The sequence below is a fragment of the Heterocephalus glaber genome, unplaced genomic scaffold (genome assembly GCF_053883595.1).
Source record: "Heterocephalus glaber isolate CG9 unplaced genomic scaffold, H.glaber_assembly_v1.0 deba00001465, whole genome shotgun sequence".
Taxonomy (NCBI): Eukaryota; Metazoa; Chordata; class Mammalia; order Rodentia; family Bathyergidae; genus Heterocephalus; species Heterocephalus glaber.
Genome location: NW_028258312.1, coordinates 20,895,683 through 20,922,698, shown reverse-complemented (window position 1 = coordinate 20,922,698; position 27,016 = coordinate 20,895,683). Strand labels below are relative to the sequence as shown.

Here is a 27,016-nt window from a genome sequence, read left to right as displayed (position 1 = left end):
CTATGTTGCATACCTTATATATACACAGTAAAGCCTATTGTTAAAAGAGATTTTTTTTAATATAAGTTCTTCAAATTGTAAATACCACCACCAGGACCACCATTCTTTATTATTATAAGAATCATCAATGGCCAAGTTTGGATTGCTAACTTTCACCACTTCCAGCAGCCTCTGGGCTTCCTTATCAAATGTATCTTTCCACAACCCTAGAACTTGTAGCTGACATTCTGGACACCTCAAGACTTCACATAAAGTTCTAATTCCTTCATGGCCCAAGGTATTCTGTGTTAGGTTCATTTTTACCAGCCTTTGTTTGCTGAGAAGAGCAGAGGAGAGATCTTTACAACACAGGGAAGTCAAACCACAGCATTCCAGCCCAAGCCTGTGAGTTTTACAGTTTGGATTTCTCAAAGTTTCACACAAAATTTTCACTCCTTCATCCTACAAGTCATACTACCCAAGGTCTAGGCTTAACAGGTTTAGGCTGTTCAAAACAGCAGAAGCCAGATCTGGACAACATGCAGTAGTGAGAACACAGCCTATCAACTCCAAGTCCTGAAGATTACAGCTTGGTTGCTGAAAGACATTACACAGAAGATTTGCTCCCTGATCTTGAAGACAATTTGATCCCAGATCCAGATATATCAAACTATTGTTGTGTAGAAGAGAAGTTCAGAGATATTCACTGCTAATGAGAGTGAAATGGCAACACCTCAGCACAAGGCTCTGTAGAGTACACTCTGAATGTTTCAAGGCAGCACTTAAAAGCTTTATTCCACAATCCCCCCCTTTGTGGTTTGACAAGCATAAATGAGTCAGTCTCTTATTGCTGATAAGAGCCAAGCAAAGATCCCCACAACTAGCTTGTGAGGCCACAGCTTTCTAATGACGGTCTCTCTAGGTAACACTTTGGGTGTCCTAAGGCCTCACACAACTTCACTCCTTCATCCAGTAGATTATTGGTTGATAAGCTCAAAAATACCAGGTTCTGGCTTTTGATGAGAGCCTTAGATATGTCTGCACAATAAATTGCAGTTAGGTTGCAAGACTCCAACCTCAGGTTTTGTAGTTTACATTCTGGGTATTTCAAGGCTTCACATAATGATTTTATTCCATTATCCTCTATCTTACTCCCTTTCAGATCAAGATACATCAGATTCTGCTGGCAAGTCAAGAAACTAAAGATATCTTGATAGCCATGAGGGAAAGAAACACACCTCAACAGGAGTTTTTATAGTTTACAGTTTAGATGCCTTAGCTCTTGACAAAAATCTTCGTTATTAACTCATCAAGGTTGCTATGGCTCAAGTTGAGATGCGTCAAGTGCTCATCTGTATCAAGCACAGAGAGATTTTTCCAGCAATGAGTAATGTGATAACCATCTATTTGCCCATTTTCAGCTGCGGGGCTCGAGTTTACCATAGTTACAGTGAGTTTAAGGGTCTGCAAACATCGGCAGTGCTTAAGGCTGAATGAAGATACAGGCAAATTGATTTCCTTTGACATATTAATGACAACCTTTGAGAAATTTCCCATTGCCTGGGCTACAAATGCTTCATCTTGAGTCTCATACAGATAGTGAAGCAAGTCCATAATACGAGCCATGGAGGTGTCACGGTTCACTAGTACTTTTTTTTTTATGTGTTGGGAAGATATTTATTTATTGTGGTGCTAGGGATTGAACACAGAGTTTTGTGTATGCCATGCAAGTGCTCTACCATTGAACTATTTCACAAACCCTTTTTTGATATTTTAAAGCCAATACACAGGCCAAATGCAGCCTTCAGGAATAGGTATTCAACTTCTGGGCTGAATTGTGGGGGAAGCATTAGGGTATGAAAGTATTCTTTTTTTATATATTAATTGGTACATTTTAAGTATACAATACATTTACATTTATCATTGGGTGCTTGTACCTGAACATGATGTATCTTCGTTCTTATTTTTTCCCCATTACCTGTGCACCCTTCCCTATTTACATAGACTTTATTTCCTTTTTTTTTCTTTCTCATAATTTTTCCTTTCCCTTCCCTTTCCTCTTCCCCTCCCGCCACCCCTACACCTTTGGACCTTTTCCTATTTCAAATTATCAATTATTCATTTTAATCATTTTCATCCTAATTTACACTTTCAGTTTCTCACACTAGAGAAACTATTTGGTATTTACACATGTGTGTCCTGTTTATTTCACTTAAGACTATGGCCTCAATATACATCCATTTAGTTATAAATGTCTCTAGTTTCTCATTCATTATGACTGAGTAGTACTCCATTTTATAAAAAAACCACATCTTCTTTATCCAGTTTCCAGTTAATGAGCAGTCGGGCTGTTTCCAAACTTTAGCTATTACAAACTGCTGCTATAAACATAGGTGCACATATATTGCTGTGGTGTGATTCTTTTAATTCTTTGGGGAAGATACCCAGCAGGGGAATAGCTGGGTCAAATGGGACCTCTAGTCCTAGTTCTTTGAAGTATCTCCACACTGATTTCCATAGTGGTTGCACCAGTCTGCACTCCCACCAACAATGGAGAAGGGTTCCTTTCTCTCCACACCCCCGCCAGCATTTGTTATTGGTTGATTTCTTGATAGCAGCCATTCTTTCTGGGGTGAGGTGGAATCTCAGTGTTGTTTTCATCTACATCTCTTGAATGAACAGTGATGTTGAACATTTTATCATATATTTACTTGCTGTTTTTACTTCTTTGTCTGAGAAATGTCTGTTCATCTCATATGCCCATTTTTGAATTGGGTCTTTGAATTTGGGGGGTCTGATTTTTTTCACTTCTTTATATATTCTTGATAGTAGACCTTTTTCTGAGGTACAGTGGCTAAAAATTTCTTCCCACATTGTAGGTTGTCTCTTAGCTCTGTTGGAGGTTTCTCTTGCAATGCAGAAGCTTTTTAATATGATGAGATCTCACTTGTTGATTCTTTGTGTTAGCTCCCATGCTACCGAAGATTTGTTCATAAAATCTTTTCCTATACCAATGTCATTGAAAGTTCTACCTAACTTATCTTCCAGCAAGTTTAGTGTTTCTTTCTTAATATTTAGATCTTTAATCCACTTCAATCTCAGTTTAGTGCACAGTGATAGGTATGGGTCTAGTTTTAATCTTTGGCAGGTTGAAATCCAGTTTTTCCAACACTATTTATTGAACAGGCTATCTTTCCTCCAATGAGGGTGGTTGGCTCCTTTGTCAAAGATGAGGTGACTGAGTATGTCTGGAATTGTTTCTGCATCTTCTAATCTATTCCACTGATCCTTGGGTCTGTTTCTTTGCCAGTACCATGCTGTTTTTATCACTGTCTTTGCTAGTACTTTTACCCACTGATGTACCTCCCATTTTATCTTCAGGGACATTTTACATTTCAAAGTTCCTTCCAGTTGTTTTACTAGATCTTCATTTAGAAGGCCAAACAAAGAGTATTTTAGCTCTGTCAAATAAGGGTCTTGATCACTTCTACTTTTAAGTAACAGGTTCAAATCTTCTAAAGACTGGGAGGAATGCTCTTTGTGTTCCAAATCACTTTTCAGGAGATAGAACATAGCTCACCAAAACTCCTGAATATGTAGATGGGTGAATCCATAACAGTTTTCATACTCTGTATCCTTTTGAAGAATATTAATGTCTAGAAAAACTGAGGTATCACAAGTGGTGGACACATGTTTTTGGAGATCGTTCCTGGAAAGCACATGTATCATAGTCCACACTCCTTTGGCACCTAAGTATCATAGGCTTCTCAGTGGGGCTTCATTGGGTAGATTAGGAAAGTATTCATCTACTGGTGTGTCCTGTCCTGTGGGTAAGTCAACGGAGACCCTAGAGGGGGAGTGAGAATGGCAAAGGACAGGGGACAAGAGAGATGGAGACAAGACAGGTTTCTGATCAAGTCTCGTTTATTGCGGAAGCTGCTACAGCATATATACCGTAGGGCTAGAGGGAAGGAGCAAGGGGAGGCTATTGGGGCTACTTCCTTGTTGCCGGGTAGACTTGAAGCAGGCCCAGACATGCCTGTAAAAGGCACTCAGGAGTTCTAGCGGGGGGGGGCAAGGCCCCCCACAGGTCCTCCCTTTAAAATTATAATTTTAGAAAGGCGTCAGGAGAGCCAAGCCTGCAGGGGCTGAGCCTGTCTTGGGTCAGAGCAACATACGTGTCTGCACCATGCACCTTACCCGTCATCGGTTAACCAGAGAATCAAGGCTCTGGCACCTGTCTTAGGCAGCGCACGAGGGCTCACTCATTGCATGGCACGCTTGCTCAGTTGCCTGTCATTGGTTTGCCAGCCCACTCACCAGGTGGGGCGAGAACACTTCACCACGGCAAGGACCTAATCAATGGTCCAGCACTTGTCCTGGTCAGCCATTGCCAATCTATGATAGTAGACCTGTATGGGTGCTGTTTTTATTGCCTCTATCTGGGCTCTAAGGAAGGCCATGATTTTGTTGTATATTATGGGCCCCAAAGAAATGAACAGGAGTAGGCCCAATAAGGGTCCCAGCAAAGGGAGAAGATAAGGGAGGAAACCATTGAGGCCAGTCCAGAGGGGATTTTGAGCAAATTCTTGTCGTCTGTTTAGATCTTCCTGAAGTTCGTGAATTTTTTCCCTGACGATCCCAGATTTATTGGCATAGAAACAACAATGTTCATTTAGGGCTATGCAAATCCCTCCTTGTTCTGCCGTGAGGAGGTCCAGGCCCCTTCTATTTTGAAGGACCACCTCAGCCAAAGAATCGATCTGATCTTGTATATCTGTAAGAGTGTTGGAGAGAGCTTGAACATCATTAATCAACTGGTTGGATAATTTGGCATAAGAGTGTAATGCCACTCTGATGCCAGCAGAGCCAGTGGCAAGGGCACTGGACACCCCCAGCCCCAAGAGCAGGGGGACCAGTGAAACGGCCCTGTTATGTCGCCCAGCGATATAGTCAAAGGTGGGCAAGGGCACCGGCTCATCTCCAGGAATGAGGGCGATGCCCGGGAGGACAGTCGCCACCACGCACAGCCCAGTCCAATCAGTGGGGAGGGAGGTGAACGCCAAGCTCCCTCCACAGACGAGCACGTGACCCGGGGCAAGGCAAATGGCGGTAGAGCCATTAAGCATTACAGAGCAGAGAGAGAAATTTTGGACTCCGACAGGTATATGGAAGCTATCGTTGTGGCCCGAACTTAGATAACAAGCTGAAGCATTGAACTGTACTGGTTGGACCCTGAAGGGCAGAGAAAAACTGCAATTGTAACTAGAACTGTTGGTATAGTCAGTTTGGTCAACAACTGGCAAGGTGAGGGGCAGGGGTGTGCCAAGGGTCAAGCATAGCCAACAATCCGCAGCAAAGGCTGGGTTGGATGTATTGATCAATTGATAAGTGGCCTCTAAGACACTCAGGGTTTGGACGTCAGGGTCTGGGCCTCGAGGTTTGGGAAGGGCCAGCGGATGATAATTTAGGGAGGGGTACATCTCTTGGATGATCGTCTCGAGCTGTTTTTGTACTCGCTCTTCCCTGAGCTGATCTGAAGGCCCGCCACCATCAGATACATGAATCGGGGCCTGTGGCGGCCAGCAGGCATCTTTGCCGGGACTGCCGTTGCAGGAGGCTTGGCCAAATTTAGGATATCCAGTGGGGCTGGAAAAGTCCCAGTCACCTCCAATGGAGCCCCTGTAAGTTCTTTGTAGAACAGCAGTTAGATATATTTTTCCATTGGAATGTGTACATTGTTGGGCTTCAGTGTAATAGGTAGAATGCATCTCTGTGGTCTTGGCACAATTGGCAGGGCATGGCCCTGGTTCGCCATTGACTGTTGGTATGACTTTAGGCTTAGGGACGCAATCCCATTTTTGGTTATATCCTTCTGCTAGCACGGCCTCATAAACCAAGTAGGCAATCTTGTTGCCGCAATCAGTACTACGAGTGTAACTTGTGGGTGCAGCCCCGCCAGAACCCCCAGCACAGTCACAGGGGTTACCATACAGGGCAATGAGCAGTTGTTTTTTATTAACTGGTTGAAATCCGCTTTTTGTTGTCGGTGCCAGGAACAGCAACAGACCATGCAACAGATTCAGGGATGTCATCTTTTTAACTTGTAAGCAAAATTTCGTCCTGCAATGTAAGCAAGGCTGGGCTGCAGATAAGAGAGTTAGGCTAACCTGATTAAGCTTTTGAAGATAACCAATGTGGACATATTACAATAACATTTAAAACTTAACCAATGTAAATATTTTGTAACAACATATTCAGTGCTTAAATATCAAAAATAACCAATGTAATCAATTTATAACATATTTAGATAATATTTGTTGTGATGTGTCCCCCATAAGATTATAATATAAAATTTACTAGGGGGTCCCTTTAATGAATTAAGACCAGAATAATCATTTTCTGGGTGGCCACTTCTATATTCATCAAAGGGAGTCCCCATCTATATTCATTTTGACAAACAATTAAGAATATATATCTTTTTATTTTGCAACTGTCAATTGCAATTTGATTATTGCATGTAGGTGACAATACACATTACTTTCATAAAATAAATCTCAGTGGCACTTTGATGAATTAGCAACCTGTGAAGGAAGGCATGTCTTTAATTTAATAATATTTATCTGTAAGTCAATTTAACAATAGGCGAATATCCTTTGAAAAGGAAGGAACATATTGAGCTCAACTGTACGAACACAAACAACAGACAATAGACAAACATACAAGACAGTGTATAAAATTAGGGTGCACTCAAATACAACTGGCCAAATTGAATTATACTATTCTCTTTATGATTATTAGATTATAATTGTAGGCGCCATTGTTAACTGGTTGAAATTGGACAATGTTAGGTCATCGGCATCATCAACACGCTTATCAACTTGTTTTACTAAGCGTTCTGGAAGCCACCTGGCCGACTTCATTTCCTTGGAGTAAACACACACTGACCCTCGGCCCCAGATGAGTACGGGGTCAGGCCCATGCCATGAGTGGTCCAGGGGGTCTCTCCACATCACAGAGGCAAATTGTTTTTGTGTCTCTGGTTGCCAGAAACAGTTAGCTGCGGATAATCCCTTAGCATCCAAATTTAAAAAGTTAAGAATAAATAGTGCATGTGATATTAGGTTTCTGGGTGACCCCTTGATAGGGTACCATTCCCCCTTTTTTATTTTATCTAATGTAATTTTGAGTGTGAGGTTGGCTCGTTCTATAATGTCTTGTCCTTGTGGATTATATGGGATTCCCGTTATGTGTGTTATATCTAATTGTTTGCAAAACTTTGAGAAACCAGAGCTGGTATAGCCTGGACCATTGTCTGTTTTAATTTGTTGTCAACATCCAAGTACTGAGAAGGCAACTAGAAGGTGGGCAATTACATGTTTAGTAGCCTCCCCAGATTGTAGGGTGGCAAATATAAATCTACAGGAGTTGGTAGTCTGCATAAGCCAATCGATTCAATCTTTAGGGTAGGGTTGGATAATAATATCAGGTTCTTTTCCAAAATACATTTTTCCATGGTCTCTGCCTAGGATAATCAGGTCTGTAACTGCAATATTGTAGGGATAGAAGACCCGTTTAGGGGAAACCGGGAGATGAACCCACATAAGGGGTGCGGTTTGCCAGAAAACAGCAGTGGGAGAGAGAGAGGTTTTAGGTCATGTTTAGTAAGTTTTAAATATGGCATGAGCCAATTTATATCTCCGAGCAATTTTTGGAAGTCGTTTAGGGTTTTAAGATTGTCCACCCGTAAGGTAAGCTTTTGAGAGGAAATGTTATGTCCCTTCATCTGAAATCCGAGGTAAGTATAGGGGTCTTTTAGCTGAACTTTATCAGGGGCAATTTGGAGGCCACGAGACTCAAGGGCCTGTCGGAGATCAACATAACAGGCTAAAACCTCACTTCCTTGTTGTCCCGCCACTAGGACATCATCCATATAATGGACAATGTACATCTGAGGCCAGTTGTCTCGGGTGGATTGGAGGGCTGCGGCCACAAATGACTGGCATAGGGTGGGACTATTGGCCATGCCTTGGGGCAGTACTAGCCATTGAAAGCGTTGTATTGGAGCACAGAAATTGGTCGCCGGAAGGCTAAATGCAAAGCGTTTTTGATCAGCAGGGTGTAAGGGAATGGTGAAAAAACAGTCCTTTAAATCAATGACAACTTTATAATATCCAAGGGGGATGGCTACTGGTGAGGGAAGACCAGGTTGTAAAGCTCCCATAAGTACCATGGTCTTATTGACTGCTCTAAGATCTTGTAAAAGCCTCCATTTTCCTGACTTTTTTTTAATGACAAAGATGGGAGTATTCCATGGGGAATTGCTGGGGATGATATGGCCAGAGTGAAGCTGTTCCTGCACCAGCTGCTGAGCCGCTAATAACTTATCTTTGGAAAGGGGCCATTGATCGACCCATACCAGATCATCTGAGAGCCAGGTGATCTTTTCAGCATGGTCCGCAGGAGTGTCAATGACCCCTATGGAAAAGGGCCTAACCCTGCTGGGGGGGGGGTGTCGAAGGACTGGCTCAATGGGCTGTATAATACCTGCAGAATTTTTACCTAGCCCTTTTCCTGGAATGTACCCATTTTTAAACATCTGCATAGCGACGACTTCATTAGGGCTAGAGATAATCATCCCCATTTGTGATAATAGGTCTCTCCCCCATAGATTAATGGGTAACCCTGAGATGATATAAGGTTGAATGGTGCCCTGATTGCCATCTTGGTCTTTCCAGGTCAGATCTTTGGCACTTTGTTTAGGGTTTTGACTCTGACCTATACCCTTGAGGTGGGTGAGGGTGTCTTTTAATGGCCACGCCTGAGGCCAATCTTCTCCTTTGATGATAGTTACATCAGCACCGGTGTCTACCAATCCAGAAAACTGTCTCCCATCTAACCATAAGGTCATGAGAGGCTTCTGGGCTGAGAGTATTTCCGACCAGTAGACATCGGATGAGCCGAATCCCTGGCTGCCTCTGACGTTGTTAAGAGCCTTATTAGAGGTAGGGAGAAGGGGAAGGAGTAATAATTGAGCAAATCTTTGGCCTGATTGAATGGTGTTAATGGCTTTGGGGGAAGAAACCATAACTTTAATCTCTCTGGAGTAATCACTATCAATCACCCCCGGGTAGATTAGCAGCCCATCCATAGTGCTGCTGCTTCTGTCTATTACAAGCCCAAAGGTCTCCTTAGGCAGGGGTCCAAAGACCTCTGTCGGGAGGGCCTGTACCCCCATTTCTGGAGTCAATACTGTGTGGGTGGTGGAACTGAGGTCCAGTCCGGCACTTCCCATTGTTGTTCTGAAGAGGTCTGAAATGGATTGTTGTTTGCTGGAGCAAAATTGAGTGCCCCATAAATTTGTTTGGGTCCGGGGGCCCGGGGCTGACCCCCTTTCCCATTTCCCTGGTCCGGGTTATGGGCAAGTGGGAGGGGCCGGCCTTGAGCGTCCATCCTGGACTTGCATTTATTCGCCCAATGTTTCCCTTTATTGTATCAAGGGCAAGGCCCCGGAGGTGTGGCCGTAGGGGCCGACGCCCTAGGGGCCTGACATTCCTTGGCAAAGTGACCCGTTGCCCGCACTGGAAACACTTGTTACCCGGGCGGCGCGACAAAAACTGTTTGACCCTGTAACCCTGCATGGCGGCAGCCATAGCAAGCCCCTGTTGGTAGGCGGTCCCAATTTTTGAGCAAAGGTGAATGTAACCTGAGAGATCAGGTTTTTTTTTATAAGGGCGGATGGCGGCCTGGCAAGCAGCATTAGCATTTTCAAAAGCAAGCTGTTTAACAAAATCTGTCCCGGTTTTTGCGCTCCCAAAAATCAGACCTGCTGCTGTGAGCAGGCGGTGAACAAAATCCGCGAAGGGCTCATCAGGCCCCTGTCAGATATTGGTGAGAGAAGCACTCACATCTCCTTTAGAAGGGAGCTTTCTCCAGGCTCTAGTGGCTGTGGTCTGAATCTGGGCATACAACCCCGCATCAAATTGCATCTGTTGATCGTTGGCGGCATAGGCCCCATCCCCCAGAAGCATATCGAGTATCCAACCATTACCCGCCTGAGCATTGCGTCTAGCAGTATCTTGGCAATTTTCCACATATTCAGATTTCCATAGTAAATAATCACCTCCTGTAAGGGTGGCGCGGGCCAGAGTCTGCCAATCAATTGGGGTGAGCCAATTTTCTGCCACCAATTCTAAAATGGCCATTGTGTAAAGTGCAGTGGCCCCATATTGAGCAGCGGCCGTTTTAAGTTCTTTAATGACCTTAAAATCGAAACCACTGTGGTGTCTCCATGCCTGTCCCTGCGTGTCAGTAGTTTCAGTTACGGGAAAGGCTTCCACATTTTCAAGTTCTAGGGGTACTCCTGATCCGGATGGCACCCTAGGGGCCGCCCCTCTAATGGGGGGTCGTGGCTTAAATTTGTCCTCTCTACGGACATTTTCATGGGTTTTGCCTGTTCTTAAGCCTTCAAGCTGGGTAATAAGTTCTTGGTGTTCCTTTTTTAACCTTATTTGTTCTTTTAGAAATTCTATCTTGTCCCGGAGTTCCTTTTGGGGATCAACAGCAGGGCATGCCAAAGCAGGCGCATTGGGAGTGTTGGGTACTGGAACATAAAGAGGCAGACATTGAACTACGGGTGGCCAGTCAGGATTACGATATCTGGTTGCCTCCTCCTCAAGATTGGCTCAGTCAGCCTCCCCTGGATCATTCTGTGGCAAGGGGGGATGTCTGAGGTGGCGGAGGGAAGGGTACAAGTCCCGTTCCTCCTTTACAGGCAGGGCGGGGTCAGAGGCAGGGGCTGAAAGAGCGGAGGCGGAAGCTGAGGAGCGCCAAAGCTTTTCTTTAAAAGGCTTGGAAGAGGCAGAGCCCGCCTGTAAACCCTCATCAGTTGCATTTTGTGGTTTTTTTGTCTGAGTCATCGTCACTATCAAAAGACATCAAGTCTTCTCCCTCATTCTTTGAGGAAGTCCCGACTGGCAGGGGCTCGGGCCTCGGCGCCATCTTGGCATCTCGGGGGGTGTTTACAAACTCCTCACTCCGAGGGAGAGTGATCGACCCTTCCTCTGATCGGAGAGCTGTCTCCCCGACCTGAATGGCTTGAGCCACCAGCGGATCTTTGGTTTTTTGGGAGATAATTTCATTAATAAGATTCCAATAAGAAAATGCAGTAACCAGGACCTTTCCTGGTCCACAAATAGCATAATAATCTTTAAGGACCTCCCCTACTCTTTTCCATCTCCTCTCGTCAATGGTACCCTCGGCGGGAAACCAAGGGCAGAGATCTCTAATATAATCAAAAAATTTTAACAACTGTTTGACTGTAACCTTTACCCCTCGTGTCTGTAAAGTTTCTTTAAGACCTTCTACAAACAACTCATGTTGGCTAATCTCCTGTCCCATAATCGCTGCTCAACTCACCGAGGTGCAGGAAAGACGGCAGGTTCACGTCAAACGCAATCCTCTTTTTTCTATTTTATTGGGCCCCCGAGCAGCGTTCTTCACTGGATCCCCCGTTCTCGGGCCCCCACGTTGGGCGCCACTTGTCCCATCCCACGGGTAAGTCCACGGAGACCCTAGAGGGGGAGTGAGAATGGCAAAGGACAGGGGACAAGAGAGATGGAGACAAGACAGGTTTCTGATCAAGTATCATTTATTGAGGAAGCTGCTACAGCATATATACCGTAGGGCTAGAGGGAAGGAGCAAGGGGAGGGTACTGGGGCTACTTCCTTGTTGCCGGGTAGACTTGCAGCAGGCCCAGACATGCCCGTAAAAGGCACTCAAGAGTTCTAGCGGGGGGGGGGGGGGGGGGCAAGGCCCCCCACACTGGTGCAAATAAGCTAGAGATATAGCATGTGAACACAGCCGTGGCTGTTTGGCATGTCTTCATTACATCATCGTTCTTCTCCATTTGCTGCTTCAGACAAGCACAGATGAGGCGGCACAGCAGGGGGACATGGCACATATTAAAAAAGCATCTCATTGCTTCATATTAAATTGAATGTGTTTATGGACCAGGTCCTATCTTCAAAAAACTGATAAATATACTCTTTTCTTGCATCCGTGGACATTCCTTGTAGGTCTACATAAAGCAGACTCTTCAACAAATGCTGATTCAACAAACACTTTAGTCTGTTAGCAGCAGTGCTTCTTACCATCACCAGCAAGGATGACTCAGGTAGCATCACTTTCCTCAGAAAACTACTTATGAGGAAGGACATGGGGTGTACTTGTGTCCAGTCATCACAGAGTGCAAATTCAGGGTCCTCAAAGGAAAACTTTAGTTCATCAAAACTATCAATAATGAAAAGGAGATTACTTGGCTGGGAGAGGATCCTTTCAGTGGGGATTTCAGTGTTAGGCCAGTCCTTTGATATCAACTAAGCAAAGCTTTTCTCCTTCACCTGGCTAATTTCTTTCCCACTGAGATAAAAATGTAGGTAAACTTGTGCTGATAGAGATTTCCCTCAGCCCAGTCTAACATTGCCTTTCTCACCAATGCTATTTTCCCAACTCCAGCAGCTCCCTGAAGCACCACTGTCTGTATTTGCTGACCAGTTTTGACTTCCACATCAATCAAATGTACCAACAGCTTTTGGTGTTCTTCAGAAAGTCTATGGTGGAAATGCGAAGGTTCTCTGAGCAAAGTGTTCTTATTCAAAATGTGAAATTTTTCCTTTATTCTAATTTTGTGTTCTGTTCCCGCACTCAGCTCCGCCTCCCCCTCTAGTGCCTCCCCAGCCTCAGCCACCTCTTGTTCCATGGTCTCTGCTGTCCAGTTGGTCTCTGCTTTTACTCTCTCACACAGATCCCTCACATTCAACTTGCCAAAAAGTTCAAGAGTCATTTTCTGGGCCAGTTTTTCTGGGTAGTATTTGTTTATCAAGTTAGCAAGTTGCTTTCGATCGGCCATCTTCACTGCAGTCCAGGGGATTAGGCAGTGCTCAAGTTCTATGGTCTCCTTTAGAAGTCACTTGAATTTATTTAATTCCTCATATTTAGCTCCTCCAAATACAACAGCAGTCCAAAATCAGAAAAGGAGGAAAATGTTGTTGAATCTACCTGTTAAAAGAGATTTTAAAAGGGGTGATATAAAGGATATGTTTCTCCTCTCAATAACTAGCAAGCATAAGTTACCTACTGTAGGGAGGATGGATTAGGACAACCCATAGAGATCTTCATATCTTATAGAACCAGGAACATAGAAACCTCCCTTTTCTTCTCATTTAATCCAATGGGCATGCCCATCAGCCACATTAACATAAAAAAGGTTAATGAATAAGGATTCTCAAACTTTTTATGCTTTACTTGAGAGATGCATTGTGAATGAAGGATGTGTACTAAGTTTATGATGATAAACTGTATCACGAGCATCCGTCTTCACAGGAACTCCCTCAGAGTTGGCACAACTAGAGTATTGGCCTTCTATTTAAAAAAATGATGAGATTCTATTACAGAACATTACATCCATAATGTGGGTACTCCCAGAGAAAGAATCTCACATTTAGCCAGCTCCATCCCAAAAATAACATAATTATAATTTCATATTTTTTGTGCAACTTCCTTTAATAGATTAAGAATTCTGAACTCTAGTTTCCCCTAGGACTCACTCCTCAAAGATTTGAAGCAGCTTAGAAAGTACAAAGATAGTGAGAGCAGTGGATTACAGCCAACATGATTTCTTTGTGGAGTCATTTGACTTTGTCAGCACAGTAAATAAAGGAAGTGTTACAAAGAACAATTGGGGTATTTTACCAGGCCTGTTAGAGCTCGATGTACTAAGTGGTAGATGCTCTGGAAAATAATTCTGAGGAAACTGAAAATACTGCAGTGTTTCAGCCCTTCTTATTTATGAGTTAAAATGTCCATCATACAGGTTTATTGGGGACCCTGGAAAAGAGAGAAGTCTTACACCTGCTCAAAGGTTCTCTAGCTGTAGATGTAGCCTACTTCCCGAACATTAGAACTGTAATCTGACAAGAATGCTGCAAAAGAATGACTCTCCTTTTGGCAGCTTTATAAAAGATCAGAAAATATTTTTGTAAGGGAAGCATCCTGGCTGGCTGGCTGGCTGATTCCTTCCCACCTCTCCATGTAAGATACTATTCACCAGACTAAAAAAGATATAAAACTGTGAAATGAGCTGATCTGAAGAAACCAAGAAGTAATCTAGCTAAAGACCCACAGAACTTTATGTTGGAAGCCAGTTCTGTCCCAGGAGTTTCAATCAACAGGAGACCATACAGCAGACTTCATCTGGTATCTCTGATTAGAACTGAAATAATAATGAAACCACCAGAAGCAATGCCCCATCAGACATTGCTACAAGGGAATAATGACACATGAATGACAAGAATGTCCTTGCTTCCATTTATCCATTTACTTATCAAGAAGCATTTACTGTGTGCCTTGCATGTGTAGCTCTGAGAAGAAGCACTTTTTAATTTGCTACAATCAAGAAAAGCAACAACAATATATTCTATAAAATATGTAGTGAATAAACAAATAAGAATAAAAGTAATGAGGGTTTAAAGTGGGGAAGGATTCTTTCCAGTAACAATTTTCAGAGAATGACTCATGAATCAGGTAGATTTTGAGCATCTTCTTCATAAATGGACAGGAAGAAAGAATGAGGAAAGACAAAAAATATGGCCCTGGTGTGGTTAGAGATACAGAAAATGGGTGCAGCACCAAAGTGTATTTAGAGGGTGTGTGTAGGATTGCAGAAGTGAAGATGATGCCTCTGTTTCCATTCCATGTCACTTTTCCTGGTTGTGGAACCACTGACTAGCTTTGTGGCTTCGTGACCTTAGGGAGGTTATGTTACCTACCTGTGCTAGTCTCCATGATCTTAACTTCAAAATGGAAAGAAGAAATGCTCCTAACTTCCTGCACTGTTGTATAGTTGGAAATGCTAATGGGTTTTAAACTAAGATGATGCCATCTTAAATGCTCAAAAAACCTTTGAAGATGTTATTTTTATTATCACTTCTTCTAGACCATGTTTCCTCCAGTCAGTTAGGGTCTTTCTACCAGACCTTGGGCTCTTTGATGACAGAGATTGGCATATTCACATCTGACCCTGGCATCCAGCACAGCCCCAGGTGTATGCAGAGGTTCTCCTAAGTGTCTCTTGAAGGGTGAATTGGTCCCCAGCTTATCTACCTATATCCACATTTGTGTGCCATTGTGACTCCAAGTTCACTTATTTATGCTCTCAGGCTTTCTCTCCCTGGACTGCTCTATGCTGGCTTTGCTTTCCAGGTGCCACAAGGAGTGTGTCTTTATTATTGTGCTCAATCTAATTTCCATTATGTGTTATGCTGTTAATTTCACCGATGGAATTTCAGAGCAAGTAGAAACGGTAATCTGTATTCAGCACTTCATGGATCTAGCTTCTTGCCTCCCAATTTCACATAAGAAATTACTCCAACGTGAACCCTGAGATCAAAATCTTTGAAAAGTACCTAGATAACATATACTGCAAGTTTCACTTCCAGTAACTTATATTTCTACATTAAAAAAATTTGTTGCACATAGAATATGAAATACTTTTATGTCTGTTTATGTCCTGGAAAAGATCTATTAACATCCATATACTCTGGAGAGTTAAGGCTAAATTAAAAGATTATTCCCTTCCCTGGCTATGTAGATTAGCAAAAAAGATGGCCATGTAATGTTCTTTGCCTTTTCTGATTTTAAAAAGTTTCCTGCTTGCTACCCTTTTTTATCTGAAGATTGTAGGCAGATTCTAATTTGGCCCTGAAAAAAAATCTATTTGGCCCTGGGCTGAGGGAAGATGTTAATTTTCATGACTGTTTTAGAACACATCAAAATTCAGTATGCATTTTTTCAGGATTTCAAAGCAATATGCTTAAAACATGCAATTTAGAGCTAGAGCATTTAAAAATATTCAGGTTTTACCAAGAATCCATCCGGTCTATTATTACAATAAGTAGGATACAAAGATATCTTTATCTGGTTGTGAATGAATCTCTATCTACACAGAAGAAAGTTCAAAGTAAAATTGCAGCTCTTCTGATTCTGCAGAGGTTTGCTGGCTTTGACACTAGAAATTTGGTATAGATGAAAAGAGAGGAATTATAATATATTTTAGAAGAGAATGACATCTAGCTTCTAATATTTGACTTTAATATGTATTACTTAACATTCTTAACTTGGTCAATAACTCATGTAACTAAAAATGAGAGACTCAGATGCATGCCACTAGGAAGAGCTGGTGAAAGAAACATGTTGAGCATTTTCACAGGCTTTATCCACAGCATTTGTGTTCCTCTGTGTCAAGAAATGGTGGCTGCTTCCTGGGAAGAGTAGGAAGAAGGCATTTTACAAATGGTCCAGTGGAAACGAACTTGTAATTCTCTACCTCACAGATGCCAGATGTACTTTCTGGCTTAATGAATGTGTTTCTTTTGGATTTATATTTTCTTGTTCTTGGGAAAGCCAAGAGTTAGAGTATGAATGGAAGTGTAGCTACTAATGCATGGCTGTTAAACCTGGTATGTCAACTTGTTTGGTTAAAGAAATCCCTAGCAGATGAGTAGCGTGTGCTCCTAGAGGGGTCTGGATGGCTCATGGGGGGAGTGACCTTGTGTTCTACATGTAGTCCTGAGCCCCTTCCTCTCTGGTGCTATTTCCTTACTCTGCTCCCTGGGCAACGTGAGCTAAACATCTTTGCTCTGCTTTACCCTACTATCATATTTCTGCCTTGAGCCAGCTGACAATGTACTGGATCCCCCGAAACTGTGAGCTAAATGAAACCTTTCCTTCTTCAAGGTGTGAGTGCCAGCAATGGGAATGCTGACCAACGCACAACCTTAAATCATTTTTAGCTGAACCAAGTTAAATTATTGAAATTCATTCAGTTACTTTCTGCAACTTCCTCCCAGCCTCTGAATGTTTCCATTATCAAAATGGGATCAAAAGAAATATTGAATAACTTTCTGTTCATGTAAAGACTTCAGAGAATCCAGTTTTTAAAAAAAGAGTGGAAGAGAAATGTTCAGTGATAATTTTCAGCGCCATTATCCTAGGTAAAAACCAGCTGCTGCTGCTCATTTTGGCTTCACTCAAAGATTAAAGGACATGAAATCGACCTTAATGTTACTTCTCAAATTAAACGACAACTTGGTTTTTCAGAGGTGTCTAGATTTGAACTATACATATATTTTTGCGAGGAAGTCAGTCATGGCTGAGGCACATTACTACTCCCTGGAAACAGATGCTCTATGATTGCAACAGTTTACTTTTCTTGGTAGTCTATGTGTGTCAGGCTCTCCATTCAGAGATTCATACGTGTCACCTCATTGAATCTCACAATGACTAATAATGTTGATACCATTGAAACTTCCATTGTAAGCAGTAGAAAGTTGAGGCACTGAGAAGTGAGCCGTCAAATGAATCATAAGCAATAACAAGCAACAGGGAAACGGACACAAAGAGCCAAGCCCTAAGTCCTCACTGAGTCCTTACTACCAGGCCACTTATCTCTCTTCCCTTGCACTGATACTGCAGAAACTAGAAGCAAGTTAGCTAGCAGAAACAACAGAGCCAACTCTAAGGAAGTGAAATGCAAAGAGATCGGCATGTGGATGTGAGAACCATAAAGAGAATGGGCAGAAGGAGGCTTAGCAATTGTCTGCATGTGGGAGTTTAGCTGACAGTCAGCTACAGTAAAGCACATCCAACCAGGGTCAACCAAAGGAAATATTTTAAGACATTTGAAAAGCAAAAACCAAATGATGCCAAAGTTGGAGAACCTTGAGAAATACAGCAGCAGAGATGCACTGAGCATGCATCCAAGGAAAAGAGAGCAGCACCCAGGAGACTTTGCAGAAGATTCTGCCAGTGGTTACAAGGGCTTCCGATCACAGGAGGTCAAACATCAAGGTGTCCTTGGGATTGACATCTATCCTAAGCACTAAAAAGCTTCTCAAAGTTTTCTCTGGAACAGCTTCCAAAGTTTAAGGTATAAAGTCATCATTTCTTGAAAGTGGGTTCTATGCTTAGAAACAACAAAACTTGTGGCAATAGTAGTGAAAAATGTGTAAGAAACCAAGCTTAATGAAAAAACAGTAGAATAGTTATAATACAGTCACACCAACTTCTAGAAGTTCCTAATAAGCTGACTGTGAAGGTAGAACCGAAAATGTTTTGAGCATCAGTTTTATTATTGGAATAAAGCAAAGAGTCTTCCTCAATGAGAGTTTCAGAAAAACAAATCTTACCAGAATTGTTAAGTTCTAGTACATTTATTTAAGATTCTATTTCTCATATTTTTCATGTCATTGTTCCAACCTGGTCTTGAATTATTTTATCAAGTAAATATTTCAAAATTACTTTTTTGATTCCCTTTCTATAAAATTAAAATAGAAGTGGATTTGGTTTAGTGTTCAAACTATCTTAGTTTTCTAGGGCTGTCATACATTACAGACTAATTAGCTTAAACAACAAAAATTTATTTTCTCAGTTCTAGTGGCTAGAAGTCCAAGGCATGGGCTCTATTTACCAAGCTTAAGATGAATATCAGGGTTAATTTCTTCTAAGGACTCTCTCTTTGGCTTGCAAATGGCCACATTCTCACCATGTGTTCCCGTGATCCTTTTTGGGATATGCACACATCTTTGGTTCTCTTCTGGTCTGCTAACCTCTTCTTCTTATGAGAATGCCCATCAGATGAGATTAAGGCCCACTTAACAACTTCATCTAACTTAAATTCCTTCTTTACCAGCCCCATCTCTGAATACAGTATTTGAAGATATGGGGGGTTAGGCTTCAAGATATGAATTTGGGGAGATACAATTCACTCATAATAACAACATTCACTAAACCAAAAAATATTTTGTGGTTTAATTTCACATTTGCTCAGTTTACCTAGCAAGTCAATACTGTAACATAGCTTTAGAATATTAAAGACATAAAAGTAAGTAAAAGTAATACTAGAAGAAAATGTATTAAAAGTCATCAAAATTATCTCCCCATATTGTGATTCCAAGACATGTTTATCATTTTTCTTTCTTTTCTGTCATATTCTGGATATCACTGTTCTATGATATATTCTAATTAGAAGATGAACCCATTAGACTAATTTGTGAAAACATTCAAATAATTTTTCTATAAGATATAAAAAAGTAATTGTGATTGAGAACAATTGGTGTTCTGGCTATTATGGATAAATCTTTTAACCACATTATTGATTTGCAAAACATTTCTATGAGGTAGGGAATATTATCCCCACTCTACTAATGAAAAACCCAAGGGTTAGAAATTCTGAGTAATTGGCTCAAAATGGCATGACCCTAAGTGGTAGGTGTTACAACCAAACACAAATCCACTGCCACCATGGTCTGTGTTCCCACCAATGACCTAATCTCCCTCCTGAGTCCCCTGCACAGTCGTTTTCATCTGACAGTGCTCAGTTCCACCAGAGGCAATATCTCTACAACTGGGTAATCATGTCAAAAGCAAGAAAGACACTGCAAACATAAATTCCACTTATTATCTAGGATACATCAAGTGCTATTCTAGGCACTGAGGTTGGGGTGATGAACAGCACATAATCTTTCAAGAAAACTCAGGATCTACTCATGAAGACAGACACACACAAGCCAAACTGTAATGGAAAAGAATAAGTCCTCAAGACTTTTATTCAATCAGCAAGTCTGCTTCTAGCATTATTGGGTAAAATTACAAGAAATCTTCTAGAGTATAAAGTACACTAACTTCGACAGCTGTTCTTCCCATAACATGTGTGAATGTCACTGTAAAATAAAAAATAATTCAACAAATGGCAAGAAATCATGCTTGTGTGTTCATAATGCAGAACTCTATCACATTCCATTCTAGCAATGCTTAGCTGAATTGTTTCATTTAACTTTTACTATAACATTTTTACAAACCATACTTTCTGATCAATGATGCTTTGGCTATGGAGCTAAGTACCTGGTAATACTTATCCTTCTATACTCTGAAACCCAGCTTTCTATTTACCAAGCATAAAGGCAAATGTCAGTTAAACTACTTCAGTTCCATCTTTCTGATGTTCAAGTGCAGGAACAATTATCTCCATCAATATTTAATGACCTAATCCTAAGCAGACAGTGCCACAAGTACAAGCAATAGTCCTGATAAGATGCTGTTAATTTTCAAGCATAGAAGCAGAAATGGGCTATACAGGTACTAAAAATGCACAGTGGTGCCTTTCCCCAAGGTAAAATTCTCTCTTCATTCTCTGGTCTACCTTCATTGATAATAAGGGAATTAAAACCATTTCAGAGCTGTGTTCAGTGGGTTAAGTTTATATACTTCTTAAAATTCATGGAAAGAATAAAGTTTTCCCAGAATTTCTAGCTTTTTAAATAACAAGGTCTGTGTCATTCCAATTCAAGCCAAATGTCATGATCTCTACCTGCCCACATTTTTATTTGGTTCTTTCTTTTTTTTTTTCCTTTAATGTTTTAAATAGACAATTTTATGTAACAAAAGTCATTGCCCAAACACTTAAAATCTAGACCATTGGATATCAATTAAAAATCTGCTTACAAATTAAGAGCTATGAATGCCAATCAAAGTTGTAAAACATTTTAATGAAACACACATCATTTTTTGTAACTACCAAATGAAGAGAGCATTTAGGTAGCCTAAATCATTTCATCGAGATGATCAGATGGTGGACAGCATAATATTTGTTCTATTTTCTTTTCTATCTTCTTAAAAAGACTAACAATAGGGAAAGATGGGTGGGGATGTAAAAGGAAAGCTGTTATGTATAACTAGCTAAATAAATTCCTGGAAGCTGCACTTGATAATAAAGTTTGTATTATCTTCATTATGACCTCAAATTTGACCTTAAAATTATACCATTACTTCTAAGTATGATACAATCAAGTTTTAAATACAATTCCATTATGATTTCCACCAAGTAGCTAATTTAGCATTTCCCTAGTAGATGTGGTGAACAATGGTCCACCCTCATCCACTGTTTGACTTCCTGCAGTTTCAGTTACTCTGTCTGAAAATATTACATGGAAAATTCTAGCAATAAATAATTAGTAAGTTTTAAATTGCATGCCATTCTGAATAGTGTGATGAAATCTCACACTATTCCACTTGATCCAGCCTAGGGTATGAAATATCCCTTTGTCCCACATATCCACTTGTATACGCTACCCACCTATTACTTACTTCAAAGTCCTTCCAGTTACAAGACCAACATCATGATATCACCGCACTTATATTCCAGTAATCCTTATTTTACTTAACAAAGACCCCAAAGTAGTGATGTTGACAATTTGGGTACAGCAACAAGGAGAAACCATTAGGTGCATGCTTCATGTGAAAAGGAAAATTCTTAACAAAAATGAGAAATTATTCTATTCTGAGATTGCTAAAATCTATGTTTTGAATGGATTTATCCATGACATTGTGAAAAAAGGAAAAATAAATTCACACTGGTTTTGTTGTCACACCTCAAACTGCAAAAGTCACAACTACAGTCCATGGTGCATGATAATTGCTTAGTTGTAATGCAAAAGGCATTAATCTTGGGCCGGGGATTTAGCTCACTGTTTCCACTACCTGCCTCCTAAGCACAAGGACCCGAGTTCAATCCCTGGTACCAAAAAAAAAAAAAAAAAAAAACCAAAAAAGGCATTAAACTTTATCACTATCACCTATCGCCTATGTATGTATTAGAAAAAACACAAGTTAGAGTTAGGCACCACTTATGATTTCAGGCATCCACCGGGGTCTTGTGAAATAGAACACACAAACAAGGGGTGTATTTTAGTACTATATTACTAAAAATGCTTTCAGGATACTTCCACTATATATTTTCTTCTTTTTTTTAATTTTTTTTGCACTTCATGAATCTCCAAATTTTCAAGAGTTAAATTAATATCAAATATCTTATCAATACTAACAAAGCTTAAAAATATTTGCCCAAAACATCAAATTATCCAATGTTTTCCAACTGTAGTAGAGCAAGAAATTTTTATCAGTTTGGAAATTTGGTTGACCTGGTTGACTGTTTTACTGACTTGAGGGGAAAGGACCTCGTGTCTTTGTACAATTCCCTGGCTCTCCTAAGGAAAAGTGCAAAATGTCATTGTAAGAATATTTCTTGTTCATTTGCCAAATACAGTTCTTAAGTACTATGTTTATATAACCATCTGTCATGTTTACATAGCAGAACTCAAAGGCAGAAATCTCTCATTTGTCATAAGCATGGCCATGCACATAAGCCTATCTATTATATAAATTATTTTGGAGTAGATTAGAATCTTTCTCCATAAATGTTCATTAACTAAAAAGCAGGGTTGAGCCTAATGCAAAATGGAGGAGTAGATGACTTTGTTTTTAAAACTCTGCCTCCCTCCTGCTGCCTTCCATCTGGATTGTTTATTGCCTGGCATTTTTCATGGTACTCTTTATCCAAACAGTGTTCCTCCCCATGTCCCTCCTCTCTTTCATTCACCAAATATTTTTTGAACACCTACCACATGTCATCAGGCAACACGCAGGGCAGGTATTTGAGTTCATCAAGGAACGTTCATCAAGGAACAAAGCAATCACTTTGGCTTTCATCCTAAGAAACAAAACACAAAATAAATAAGAAATAAAATTAGTAAGTTATATTACATGTTGGAAGATAATATGGCTGTAACAGACAAGCAAAGCAAGGTAGATAAGATGTGTTATTGTCAAGGGGTAGGGAGGGCAAGAGAGGTTTGAGCTTTCTCAATCCAGGTGGGTCTAATTGAAGAGGTGGCTTCTGAGGAAAGTCACCCCTGTACAAGTTTGGAGTAAAGGTCCAGGGCAAACAAGGTCTGTGGCCCATGCCTTAGAGCAGCAGCACAGGGCTGGAGTTCAGCGAATCAGGAGACAGCTGTTGTAGCTCAGACCATGATTAAGGAGAGGAGCGGGAGAGGAGGTGCGAGAAGAAAGAGACTGAGGGAGGAGTGAGGATCTGGAAAGTCCACTGGAAAGGCTGGCTGTTAACCTCTCTCAGATATCATTTCACAAAGTTCTGTGCTTTTCCTCAGCATTGATTAGATTGATGAAATATTTACCTATTCACTCATTCATTCATTCCTTTAAAGCTTTATTTATTCATTCAACAAATACTTATGGAGGGCATTAGCATCCTGACAGGGATAGAACAGTAAGGAAAATGGAAAATATTCCTACCCTCCAGGAGGTGCAGGAGGAGACATTGAACTGCTGAGAATCATAGACGTGATCTGAAGCCCAGGAATTAGAGGACGCAGTGCTGTTGGAGTCTGAATAGGAGAGTTTGACTTGGCCATGAAGGTCAGGGGCACACCAGCCTGAGGAGGCAGCAGTGAAGTGAGAGGTAAAAGATACTTAGGCACTAGGTTGATAGGCGAGAGAAAATGACTTCAGAGGATGAGAAGTGCAAGTGTAAGGTTCCTGCCCCAGGCCGAAGTTGCAGGAGGCAGAAAGATGGCAGAGTGGCCAGAGCTAAGAGAGCAGAAGGGCACAGGCTGGCAGCCAAGCAGTGCGCTGACCCTAAGATCCTGTGTGAAGTAGTTTGCCTTTATCCAAAGCCCACTGGGAAGCTGCCAAACGATTTTAAATCCAGTGGTGACCTGACCAGATTTAAGTTCTAAAGATCACGAGTACATATTGAATATGTATTAATGAGTTTATGTGTCGATCCTCTAGATGATATGTTTGCATTTTAAAGAGGGCCCAGAAGAGGTAATCTGAACTCAAGGAGGCCCTGATGGGAATTTTAAATATCGTAGCAACCTGATGAGAGAAAAGGAATTGAGTAGGGAGATTATTGAGCAATCCATCAATTAAGTCAGGGAACAAAGTCAGATTGTATGTGTTAAGCCTGTAAAGCATGGTTTTTGTGATGTTAGTGAAGATGTTAGTGAAGAACAAAATATTCTTTTAATGTGGATGCTGAATCCCTTTCATTTCATGAATAAGCATTTTGAGGCCTGGCCATGTTAAATGACTTTTCCAAGGTCATGGAGAAATTTCATACCAGTTCTTCCAGAATAACTTGCTTTTAAAAAAGTGTAATGAACAAATTAAGACTCAAATGGAAGGGTGCAGACATCTTAAAGACTCGCGATTCTTTTGTTTTCTCTCCTAAGTTATTATGGAACACTTACAGCCATATACCCTTAAAATCCTGCTGCTATCTGGGCACAGTTCATAAATCTCAGTCAATAGTCTCATCTGCAGTATCTTTCTCACAGTTGTGTATTGAGACTTTACAAATTAATCCTCGGAGAGAAGGCTGGTTTTGGTTTACCTTTCCTCTTCCCCATCTTGAACACAACCCCCTCCTATCATTACTAAGGACACACATTTAATTTAGTCAACAAATATTTAAACACCAACTACATACCAGGCAGACTAATAAGGTCAGAAGATTCAAAGATTTTCTCCAAAATTAAATAATAGGGCAACCGGCAAGTAAAAACATGATTGAAGACAAAGTCAAAGTTATTTTTACAGTTGGACATAAGATGCTAGGCATCAAACTCTGCTTTAGAAGAAAGAAGTTGTACAGAAATGATGTAAGTGACAAGTTCTGAGGAGCTTATGAAGATTTTATCAAGCATACATGAAAAACCATATTTCAAGTGGCAGAAAAGCAAGCAGGGAATTTTGTACCATCCTTAGGATTTAAGATTTTCTCCATAAGAAAATAAAGAAACTCTAATGGTTTGTTATAAGACAAAAGTAAGATAAAACTTAGTTGATCAGATTTGCCTCTGATAAAATTATAAACATGATTTGATTCCTAGCTTAGTTAAGATGTGCTTTGTATATTTCTGGGATATGTTTGTTATGTTCATTAAATGTGACAACTTAATTGGCATTCATCCCTAATTGTCACTGTCCTGAAGTACTGAGGCAGCTATTGTTTTATTTTCTTCTGGCCCACATTGTTTCACATTAAATGTTTTCCATATATATATATTCCAAACATATATATGTATATATTGACATTAGGCCTCAGGACTACATTATCCTTTCTGGTGATCAAAAACTCCATTCATAATTTGAGAGAGTTATGTGTCCAATTCCCTGACAGAGAATTTGCTGACTATAAAAAATTATCAGTAAAACAAAAAAATCACTTAATGCATATTTCCAAATAGTACATTTGGTTGGACTCCCCAAAAAGTGATAAACTTTAAAAAGAAAAGGAACACCATGTTAGCAAAAATAACTCTTAAACAAAATAGCACTGAATAGGTAGACCTCCAATTTATTAGAACCAGAATTCCGGTAGAAGTTTTGAAAAATAAGAATATTCAAGTAATTTCAAATCCAGTAAGTAAAATAAGATTATATATATATATATATATATATATATATATAATGTATGCAGTCAAAGAAGAGCACCTAAACAATGTAAGGTATTTTAAATAATGAGACACCTTGAATGTTTGAAATGTTTAATTATTTTTGTACAATTCCTAGATTATGTGTGCTAGTGCTTTGCTATTGTACTATGATATATCTGATATACTTCTTGAGATTTCCCCATTATCTCTTTGAGAATTGAAGAAATTTAATATGGACTATGTAATTTTTTTCAATTTATACTCTAAAGCAGTACTTCTTCTACCAAAGTCAGTGAAGTATTGAATTTTTCCAAGCATGCCAACAAACAAATACACACTTTTTATGTCATTAAATGACATTCATGACTTGATAAATGTCAAGTATTAACCAGAGAGGTTTTTATTACCATCCAATGAAATCAAAACACAAGAAAAGGTGTTTAATGCGGTAAATATATTTTATTATTTTGTTTACCAATTAGTAAATTTCATGATGAGAAATAATTTTAATTTTTAAATTTCATTAAGCATTTGTATAGAAAACTATACTCTTACTTAAAACATGTGACTTGAAATGTTGCTTAAAATTGATGTCTTACACTTACACACACATCAGAGGTTACAATAAGATGACAAAGATACCCTAAAATGACTTTGTCCTTACGTCTTACTGCTCACACCTCTGACTGCTTCCACTCTTACTTCACACTGTTTTCTTTGTAATAATTAGAAGTAGTCTTTAAAGCAATATTGTTTGAGAACTAAGTGATATATACATATATCATATATTATGTAAATATTTACTAAGGAAAATTCTTTGAAGGCTGTGCTAACATCTGCCTCTGGATTAAGTAAAATGAGAAAGATCTTTAAAAGATAAAAAGAAGTTATCACTTCAAGTTAATTTTACTCAACTATGTTTTAGGATCTATATTAAGGCACATGAAAAGAAACATTTCAGTGAAAGTCACTATTGTTCATATCAACCTGATCTTTATCAGAAATCTCTTGCTCTCTGTCAAGGTCTATCTGGTACCAAGATAAAGAGTAGTCAAACTTCCTCAGAGTGTCAGTGATTTTCTCCATTATCTACTTTATAAAGTGTTTAACCAACAAATTTTCTTTCTGTGACTAGAAAATCAGGAGCCAGAATTGAAATCTTAACAGTTTAATCTACTTACTGTTTGGTGTACAATCTCCTGCGTTTTACTACATGAATGGATTTACCTGACTATCACCACAAAAGGGATACATCATCCTGTACTCCCAAAATCTCCTTCCACCTTTCTTTCCTGCTTACTGTCTCCTAGCCTCCTCTACCTCAACTCCTGGCAAGCTCTCTATTTTTCATCACAACTTTGTCATTTCAAGAACATCATGTAAATGGACCCAAACAGTAAGTATCCTTTAGAGACTGACTTGTTTCACTCAACTTGTCATTGCTAAGATTCACTCATGTTCTTACACATGTCCATAGTGTGCTCCTTTTTATTTTTCCACGTCAGTGGTGACGAACCTTTGGCACACGTGTCTCGGTGGGCTGTTTGTTGTCATTGAAAGCACGAAAAGATTCGCCATCCCTCGCATAGGTACACCACAGTGTGTTTGCTTCTTTACCCATTGGAAAGCATGGAGTTATTTTCAGTTTGGGGCAGTAAGAAGTAGAATCACTATAAACACTCAT

At 40.2% G+C, this 27,016-nt stretch overlaps 1 pseudogene; it reads right to left on the bottom strand.

The window, feature by feature from the left end:
* On the bottom strand, nt 1–27,016 carry LOC101700614 (NACHT, LRR and PYD domains-containing protein 14-like; annotated as a pseudogene).